The sequence below is a fragment of the Triticum aestivum genome, chromosome 3D, assembly GCF_018294505.1.
Source record: "Triticum aestivum cultivar Chinese Spring chromosome 3D, IWGSC CS RefSeq v2.1, whole genome shotgun sequence".
Taxonomy (NCBI): domain Eukaryota; kingdom Viridiplantae; phylum Streptophyta; class Magnoliopsida; order Poales; family Poaceae; genus Triticum; species Triticum aestivum.
In genome coordinates this window covers 554557910-554566993 of record NC_057802.1, presented here as the reverse complement: position 1 = coordinate 554566993, position 9084 = coordinate 554557910, and the positions used below count along the sequence as shown (strand labels likewise).

The following is a 9084-nucleotide window of genomic DNA, read 5'->3' as shown; positions in this document are numbered from 1 at the left end:
TAAGCGGGGCTACTCTAAAAGACAATATGAAGTGCGTAAGCAATAATATTCACAATTTCATTTTATTACACCATCATTTCTGTTGAGTTTCATTCATATATATGTATTAACCCCCTTCTTCAAATTAGACGTGGCAGATGCGGAATGAACTCCTACCACAAGATCGCATGAAAGCAATTCAAGAGGAATTGGCGGGATTCTTTCTTTACCACGTCATCAATAAAGCCGGAGAATACCATGTGGAAGTTGAGTTCAAATGCTAGGGGATTGTAAGAGATCTTACATATTGTATATGTATGTAGCCAGTAGCGTCAGATATATAATATGAAAACTTGTTGTTCGACCAATCTCTCGGAGAAGAGAGGTCGATCACTTCTCTCGGTATGCATGACGAACTTCTGTACTTAATGGTTTCCTTCATTTTCTTACTAGCTAGCGTGTCGAGGGCCTCTCTATGTATAGTACGTGGCGTCGACCAAGCACGGAGATAAGAGAGGACACTTCTCTTTATTAATTAATTAGCTACCTAACACAATATATGAAACACCTTAATTAACCATACAAAACCCCCAAATCCACCCCCTTTCAGAAAAAAACAAAAACCCTAGCCCCTGAACAGCTGACGCGTGGATGCCTATTGGTCCTGGTTGGTGCCACCAACCAGGACTAAAGGGCCTCCTGCCTGGGCTCGCAGCACCGGCCACGTGGAGACCCATCTGTCCCGGTTAGTATAAGAACCGGGACTAAAGGCCTAGGCATTAGTAACGACCCTTTAGTCCCGGTTCCCCAACCGGGACAGATAGGCCTTATGAATCGGGACAAATGGCCCTTTTTCTACTAGTGATCATCCATCGTCCGATTCTGTTCTGCAATCATAACATAAGCAAGTTAATCAGTTCATCCTAAAAGGACCGTAAGGCTATCATATTACATGATCAAACAAGCCATATTACCAATGAGTATTGTTTTCGGCGCCATGTCTCTCATCATCCGTGGAAAGTCTGAAAAAACACACTCAAAACTTTCCTCGGTCTCGACTCGTCGCAGTACACCAGCCAGTATAGTACTCTAAAAATTGTTGTTATCCCCAACGAAAAGTCTTAAGGGCATGTCGTAAAGGTTCGTCCGGTGCGTTGTATAAAACGTCACTACACCACCAATGAAACTCTGCTGCAGACTGCTGCTGCTATTCGCCCACATCAAGTTCTTTGTCCGACCCTCTTTGTCTGCCTGCACATCTATACTACTATTAAAAGAGCAAACATGGATCCACCTAAAGTAACACACAAAACTGTACACGGGATAACCAAAGCCCTCCGATTAAATCAACTTAAATAGATCCGACTGACCATATTACGTCAATGATATGTCGCGTGAATGAACGTCTGAGATCGAATGTTGTGCCTAGCAGACGTCTGCCAATAGTCGCGCTCTACGTACCCAATCCCTGCGGCCCCGCCCGTAACTCCATGATTTTCGGATCCTCCCCACCTTTCTTTCTCTAGGCCCTAGGTCGAGAAGAACGGACCGGCAACAACTGCCGCCGCTCCTCCATTCCCCTCCTCCTGTGTGCTGCCCTCTCATCCATCCCGAGTCGACCCCGCCTCCGGTCGCGGCCCACTCTCCTACAAGCGGCGACGACATCCTCGCCGGTCAGCCACGCCCAGCGCCTTCCTCCTCCCTTCTCTCTCCCTCTCCTCACTAATCTCTCTCCCTGTCTCCGTTGGACCTTCCCTCGTGACTGCCGGCCTTCCTCCTGACTAGATCAACGACAGCGACGACCGGATCTCCCACGCTGCCATGGCTAAGACACACCGCGCGTTCGCCCCACCTCCCAGCAAACGCCGCCCCCCTTCCCTTTCGATCCACCTCGAGTCAACCTGTCGCCACCACGCACGCAAACCACGGCGGGGGACGCGAGAGGAGGAGTTGCAGCTTCCTCCATGCACACACGTGTCGTTGCATTTGGCCTCTCCTGGAGCGTCGGTCGCCGTCGCCGCCTGCCGCTCGGCTTCTGCCCCACGGGCGCCACGTCTAGGAACTCCCCTCTGCCACTGCCGGGTGGGTCAAAATCACTGCTATCGCCGTGTCCCGGCCCATTCCGTTCATGCTCTGACGCGATCCTGATGCGCCTGCACAAATCCTTTTCTGTATAGAGTAATGGCCATCGGATTTGGATTTTGGGAGCTTTCAATCGTGGATGCTTGTTTCCGTATGGAGTAATGACATTTTTTAACTGACGGATTGATCCATGTAATTAGGTTTCTAGCTCAATCTTTCCATATAGTTGCATCGACTTATACTGAATTCTTTAGTGTCACTGTATATAATATAAGTATTCATGTACTGTTCGAATGTCCGGTCAATGTCTAGTCTATGTACAACCCTCTAAAATTCTTTTATATCTAGACATGTCTGAAACATCATTTGTTAAGACACACTGTTAGTTAATCAATTTAGTCTGAAACATCATTTGTCAGAACACAATGGCTTGCAGGTGTTAAGATGTTAAAACAAAATTATTTGCACATGCATGCTTGTTTGTAAGTTGTAACCATAGTACCATACTGAAACGGAGCAACAACATTATATATGCTTAGGACATGAAACATGGACAACCCATTTTTAGTGGCAATACTTTGCGTAATCAACCAACCTAGGATCACTCTGCACCAAGCAGATGGTAGTTCCGGTCTTCTAGCTGAGGAGGATACACCAAGAGAATCAACCAAGCAGAATTAAGCACCATAATTTTCTATGTACACACTTTGCTGTAAAAGATTTTGTACACGGCAATGAAAGGGTTGAATATGAATAGATTGGCAAGGCAAAAATCTTTGGTGTTAATACTGACAAATAGAGCAGCCTATCATGAAAATGAGACATCTTTACTGTCAAGTTTATAGTCATCAAGTCGTCCTACATTTCCTGATTGTTTGTGTGTTCCCGCTTGATTTATGTACCACAATAGATAATCTGATTCTGATTTGTCCGAGGATTTGTTCCAGTTCAACTCAGCATTTTACCAACATCAGATCTCTCTGTAGTCCTTTGATCACAGTTTTATTTGCTTTTATGCATCAGGTCTATCATTTAGCATTTCTCATTCATTGCCCCTTTCAACTTATAAGCATTGAATTCATGATTGCAGGATTGTCTCCAGGTGCAATAGTCGTTCAAGCACATGCAGTTTTTGGGAGTGAAGTCAAAGAATAGCTTGGTACTTCTGTGGTTGAGATTTCAACAGAGGGATGCTGGTGCAGTAACCATATCTATGGTAAGACATATGGAGTAAAATTAAGAGTTGATACCTTTTTTGTTCTACTGAAATTTTACCCGTCTAAAGAAACTTCGTATCATATACAAAGAGGAGAAACTGCATTCTTCAGTTCCAGACATTTAACAGTGATCTGAGAGGTTTTAGCGTGGACTACAAACTAATCTCAGCTATGTCTGAATGTAGTGCAAGGAATTCTGCTTCTTGCAGCTGTAGGACCATGAGATGTCGATGCTACACGATAGGACACACCAAGGTCCCAGCCAAGTCAGTGATGTTGCCCCGACTCCCTGTTTCTTCAGCTTGAGGAAGCCCTATGGCAGCCTGACTCTCTTCTGCCTATTGTCGTCCTATCTGACCTGCTACTAGGCAACTACTACTACTCACGTTTGATAGGTGAACCTTCTGATTCAACCTTCCTGTTCTTCCCTTCTTATTATCCAATTGCTCTTGAGAACTGAATGATTCAATCAAATTTCATTGCAAAGCAAACTGTACCAGGCTTTTCTTCTTTCTAATGCTGTGTTAGTTCACATTAAGTTGTGAAATCCAAGTCCATACATTTAAAATTCTTGTTGTTCTAATTACACAAGTATTTTCTCATATATTTTTTCATTAACTAATGTTCATACAGAAAACCATCTCAGTAACGGACGCTGAGCTCGGGATGCCGAGCTCATTTGAGCTCGGGATGAACAGTAAAATCGAAAAAAAATGAAAAACATTTCGAAAAAATCTGAATTTTTTTAGGTGCAAACATTGACAAAAGTTCTCAATGCTCACAAAATTTCATCACAAAAAAAATTTGTGGAAGTCATAGAAAAAAAAAACAAAATTGGTGCTTCAAAATTTTTATTTCCAAAAGCATTTTGGAGTACTGATTTTGTTTTTTTTTTGCCACGACTTGTACGAATGCGATTTCGAGCTGAAATTTTGCAAACCCTTAGAACATTTGTTAAAGTTTACCCTAAAAAATTCAGATTTTTTTGAACATTTTTAAAAAGTTTTTCGAGTTTACTGTTCACCCGAGCTCATTTGAGCTCGGGTGCAGAATGGACTTTTCGCTCAGTAAATTGATATAGTAGTTAGTTTTGACATTAGACGCAACAACTTTGACATTGATAATTTCCTCATGTTTTTAGTAGGGCGATAAAAATTTCTAGCATTTCATTTTGAGCTGCAAGCTCTGAAAACATATGTATCCGCTCCTGAATTATGCTCTGTGTGGTTTCTCAATCATACATGCTGACGTGCATTGGCAATCATTATTCAACCAAATTCCTTTTCACTGAATAAGAACCACATAATGCTTACGATTTAATCTGGTCATCTAGATAACTAAATGGGTTAATATTATGCTTAGTATCCTTTGGCATATCTTTTGGCTTCGTGCTATTGTGTTTTAGGTTGTCTGCTAATACTTTTAAGTCTTTCTTACACTCAATTTCAGATGCTATCTTGCGTACGACTGAGCAGTCTCGGCTATACTTCAACCCAGACATCAACGAAGCAAATAGCTTGATACATGGTACATTCATGATTACCAATGCCTTGCTATTTTTTTACCTTGACTAACACAAAGGTTGCAAAATGTGCAGGTTCAGGGAGCTTCGACGCTTGCTCCGACCAAAGAAGTCTTTCAAGCTAGATTTTCTTTCCATATGATACCTAGAACTGGCATTGGCTGAGGTGTTTGTAACCAATTGTATCTTGATTAATTTTTGCTCTGTTTTTCCCTCCCCCTTATACCATACTATATTAATGAAATTTTGACCATAGAACTGTTGTTCTACAGTTTGCGGTTAAAAAAAAGAGCCAGCAAGGAGATGGAGTTTGCGAAGCACACGTTCGACCATGACAACCCCAAGCATGTGTCCCCATACCTGATGACGAGGCGACCAGGTGAATACCACTCATGAGATGTGTGAGCTCTAGCGAAGAGGATAAGTAGAAGCATAGAACACATATTTGTCATTAGGGACACGCAAGGATGTTGTTGCAACATCCAGGCACATTTACTTAAAAATAAATAGATTTCAAAAGACATGTGTTATATTTGAGAGACGTGCGTTGCAAGTGCACGCTTACTAGTGGTATGCAAAGTGCGGATCCTTACCACAATTTAGCAAACACTTCCATTGTCTTCCTCACATCGTCATCTACCTGCTCCTGGCTGATCTTTCCACACAGATTTTTCAGAGAACTCTTCGTAAACGACACATTATCCATTCACCCGAAAAAACTCCCAACAATGTTACCACATAGTACAATGGGCCTATGTGCGTTATACCACATAGTACAATCTATGACATTATCTTACCAGTACAAAGAAATGTGCACGCCAAAGAAGGCTGCTGGTCTTAAAACTATTGTATGTTCTTTGTTCTTGCCGGCTTGAGAGTGGTCCTTTCAATAAGCATTCCATGCATATTGGAGTGGCTTTAATCACGCCATAATTATGAAAAAGTATTTGCCCAGACATGTCCACAAATTTAGTCCATGCACTGGTTCCAGAAAGGTATGGAATTTATACATGTTCTGTCAATTCTACAGGTAATTTTAAAAAAATGAAGTTAGCGCTTGTACGGCACACTGGTCTGCAGTCCCTAGATCAGTTCGTCGCTCTCGGTCACCTCTTCTTGATCATGATAGCTTTGCTAATTTATTCTCCTACTAGCCCTAACCATGCCAAGAGGAAAGAACTTCATAAAAACCTGCTTACCAATGCAACTTCGCGTGCCTGTCAGGTCAGCATGTTAGGTTAGTGAAAACTAGCCACCTAGTCAACCCTTTATGGTATGACTGACACAAGAGTACCCACATTACAAAGGTCTCCAATTTGATTGTGGATGGTTTATTTCATGGTCAAAAATGAGTGCAAATGCACCTCTGGGTGGTCCACTTTAAATTGCAACAGCAAAAGCATGCACACAATTAAGTGGTAACTCCGATGCCCAATCATCCATGGAACGCATAAGGAAGCTTACTTGCTTGAATGCTCGAGAGACGGGAGTGTGCTTCAGCTGGTAATCCACACGAACAGGACAATGGTTGGTTGCAAAATACATCATCTGCAGGCGCCAGGTCATTAGTTGAAGCCTCACATGGGCAAAACAGAAGTCATGAGGCATTGAGGCAGTACCTGTAACTCAAATCAAAACATGAGTCATGCAAGCAGATTACTTGTGGTCCAGGAAACATACACCAATCTTCTTCCATTACTGTCGGCAACCATATGCCTTTCCGAATAGATGGTAGCAAGATGGACGAACGTCTGAGACCTACAACGCTTTCAAGAGGACGATAAAATATGAATCGCGTATCAGACAAGAAAAATATTCGAGAGGAGGTATAAGAGTACACACTAGAATTGAATTTGGAATCAATGAAGAGAATGTATTCACTGGTGAGTATCAAGTCAATGAAGAAAATGTATCCCTTTCGCTCTATTTCTTGTCTTCTGATTGTCATCATTACATCATCTGTATTATGACATTAATTCAACATGAAAGGAAGAATAAGTGAGAAAAATGATAACATGGACTTGAATCATGGTTCAGTGATATCAAAAATACTTGTTTAAGATGATAGTCACATATTAGCCTTCAACTCAGAAAAGCAGAAAACATATGTCATTGAACTATATCACTGCAATCTACCCCTAAAGAAACTATACAAAAACTCGATGCTGGTATACAATAATAATCATGAAAAAGGAAGCAAAGGAAGCCTTCTGCTGCATTGCTAAATTAACATTGACCTAAACTAGTAATTGCATAAAAACTACAAATGACCTTGGTGATGTTTGGAAAAGCTAGCAGGGATGGCACCAAGGTAAGAAAAATAGAACAATGTTAGAATGCATGCCGCATGATTTCTTATTCCAGCAACATTTCCCACCCTCTCTCAAATTCATTTTCCTTCAGCATATGGTTCAGCACCTCCTATTTATCTTCCCACATAGTTTACGCAAAGACCTCTTTGTGAACGGAACATTTTCCATTGACCCAAAGATGCTTCCTATGAGACTGTATACCTTAGCGAGGTTCACATTGTTCTGCCTCAACTACTTCACAATATCTCCGCTGCACACGTCTATGTGCTTGTGCGTTGGCCAATGGATTGTCTCACCAAAATTAGGCGAAAGCGAATGGTTGTGACTCTATGCTCTGCAATATATCAGCCATTGTTCTCTGATCGTAGTATCCTTATCAGAGCAGGGCACTCACATCAACAAGACCTCGTTTTCTCAACACCAGCTTTACCCTACAACATGTTTCCAGATTACTCTCAGTAATGAAAAATACAACTCCCAGGAACTTAACTGGATTTACAGGCACTATCTGAAGAAAATTTTGTACTCACCGAACAGCCACACACCATTACCTTCATGAATTTCATCCTCTCCACATTAAGCTGGCTCTTCCCATATCGGATTGCAAAGCCCTTCTCACAAGAGTACAGATTTTACAAGTCGGATTGCAAAGCCCTTCTCACAAGAGTACAGATTTTAGAAGTCGTACGCGTCGCCCAAAGAGTCAAAACCAGTCCCAAGAACTGGTGTGATGACATTTTCAGCTAGGTTGTCAGCATAACACCTGACAGCCTTCTCAAATGGACTGATCCGATTTGGCAAGGGGTTCTGCTAGCACCTATCCTCGGCCTGCAAAAAGCATCCAATTTCTGACAGTAAGTGCCCGAACTAAGTAAGCAGGATTCTACCCTAGTTGTCCTAATTCTACGATGTATCCAGTCACGCCAAGTTTCTGTAAATCCCTGCATAGCTCACTGGGACAATAATTTCAGTACTAACCTATTGTTCCATCCGGGCGCCCGAGGATTCAACCTCCCCGTTGACAGCTCTGACGTTGGAAGTGAGCTCTCCCTCCTGTGCACCGCCGGTTCCTTGGCCGCCATAGTCTGCGCATCAGCGCTAGCCACTACCCGCCGCTGCTCCATCACCTACTACTCCACCAAACTCTCCCCTACTTCCTCTAGCAGACTGGATCTGATTCAAAGCCCAAACCAAATTCTCTAAATCACCAAAGCCCAGCGCCTAAGATTTGAGAAAAAAATGCCAAACAAGCAAGGATCTACGTACCTTCCGATTGGCTGCATCAGGAACTCCATGGTGGCTCGCCGCCGGTGCTTCATCTCTCCATGCCGCGGTAGCCAGCTCCCAGATGAGCACGCCCTAGGTGGAGAAGACACTGGACCCTGCATTCAATTCCTACCTACACGCACCGAACGGGAAGTGAACTTCTTGTGCCACGGATCAGACGGATACGTCGATTCCAATCCACGGCTCACCTCGCCGACGGCGGACAGATGTCCACCTGCGCGTTAAAATCTGACCACACCAACGGGTCACCACCGCTGTCGCCTATGTATTTCGCTACAGTTCGCATTTTCCAGCAGGCCGCCACCGTGCGTATAAAGAACTGGCCCAGATCCATATGCACTATCGAACGTCCTGGATATCGATAGCATTTGAGCTCGCGCTCAGTTACTCCATGTCCCCTTTATGCATCTTATTCTGCTTTGATTAACGGTAGCATTATAAGATGATCTCTCACTAAATTTCAAGGTACAAGTGTTGTCCCTGAGTATGCACCGTTGCCAAAGTTCGTCGTGCCGAGACACCACGTGATGATTGGGTGTGATAAGCTCTACGTTCACATGAAACGGGTGCAAGCCAGTTTTGCACACGCAGAAATACTCGGGTCAAACTTGACGAGCCTAGCATATGCAGATATGGCCTCGGAACACTGAGACCGAAAGGTCGAACGTGAATCATATAGTAGATA

General features: G+C 43.1%; 2 long non-coding RNA genes across 4 annotated transcripts; one reads left to right on the top strand and one right to left on the bottom strand.

Annotated features, from left to right (window-relative positions):
- Positions 1–1411: 1411 nt before the first annotated feature.
- Positions 1412–5553, top strand: LOC123075386 (uncharacterized). Its single transcript, XR_006436129.1, has 6 exons — positions 1412–1652; positions 3152–3277; positions 3464–3673; positions 4728–4805; positions 4876–4966; positions 5073–5553. It is a non-coding gene; the product is annotated as an uncharacterized lncRNA (long non-coding RNA).
- Positions 5554–5688: 135 nt separating this feature from the next.
- LOC123075385 (uncharacterized) lies at positions 5689–8700 on the bottom strand. 3 transcript variants are annotated; one of them, XR_006436128.1, is made up of 8 exons: positions 8588–8700; positions 8379–8511; positions 8091–8285; positions 7643–7940; positions 7314–7543; positions 6420–6759; positions 6265–6348; positions 5689–6017 (listed from the first exon to the last, which is right to left on the bottom strand). It is a non-coding gene; the product is annotated as an uncharacterized lncRNA (long non-coding RNA). The 3 variants fall into 3 exon arrangements; XR_006436126.1 differs by having other exon boundaries at positions 5689–6348; XR_006436127.1 differs by having other exon boundaries at positions 5689–6348; positions 7664–7940.
- Positions 8701–9084: the final 384 nt, after the last annotated feature.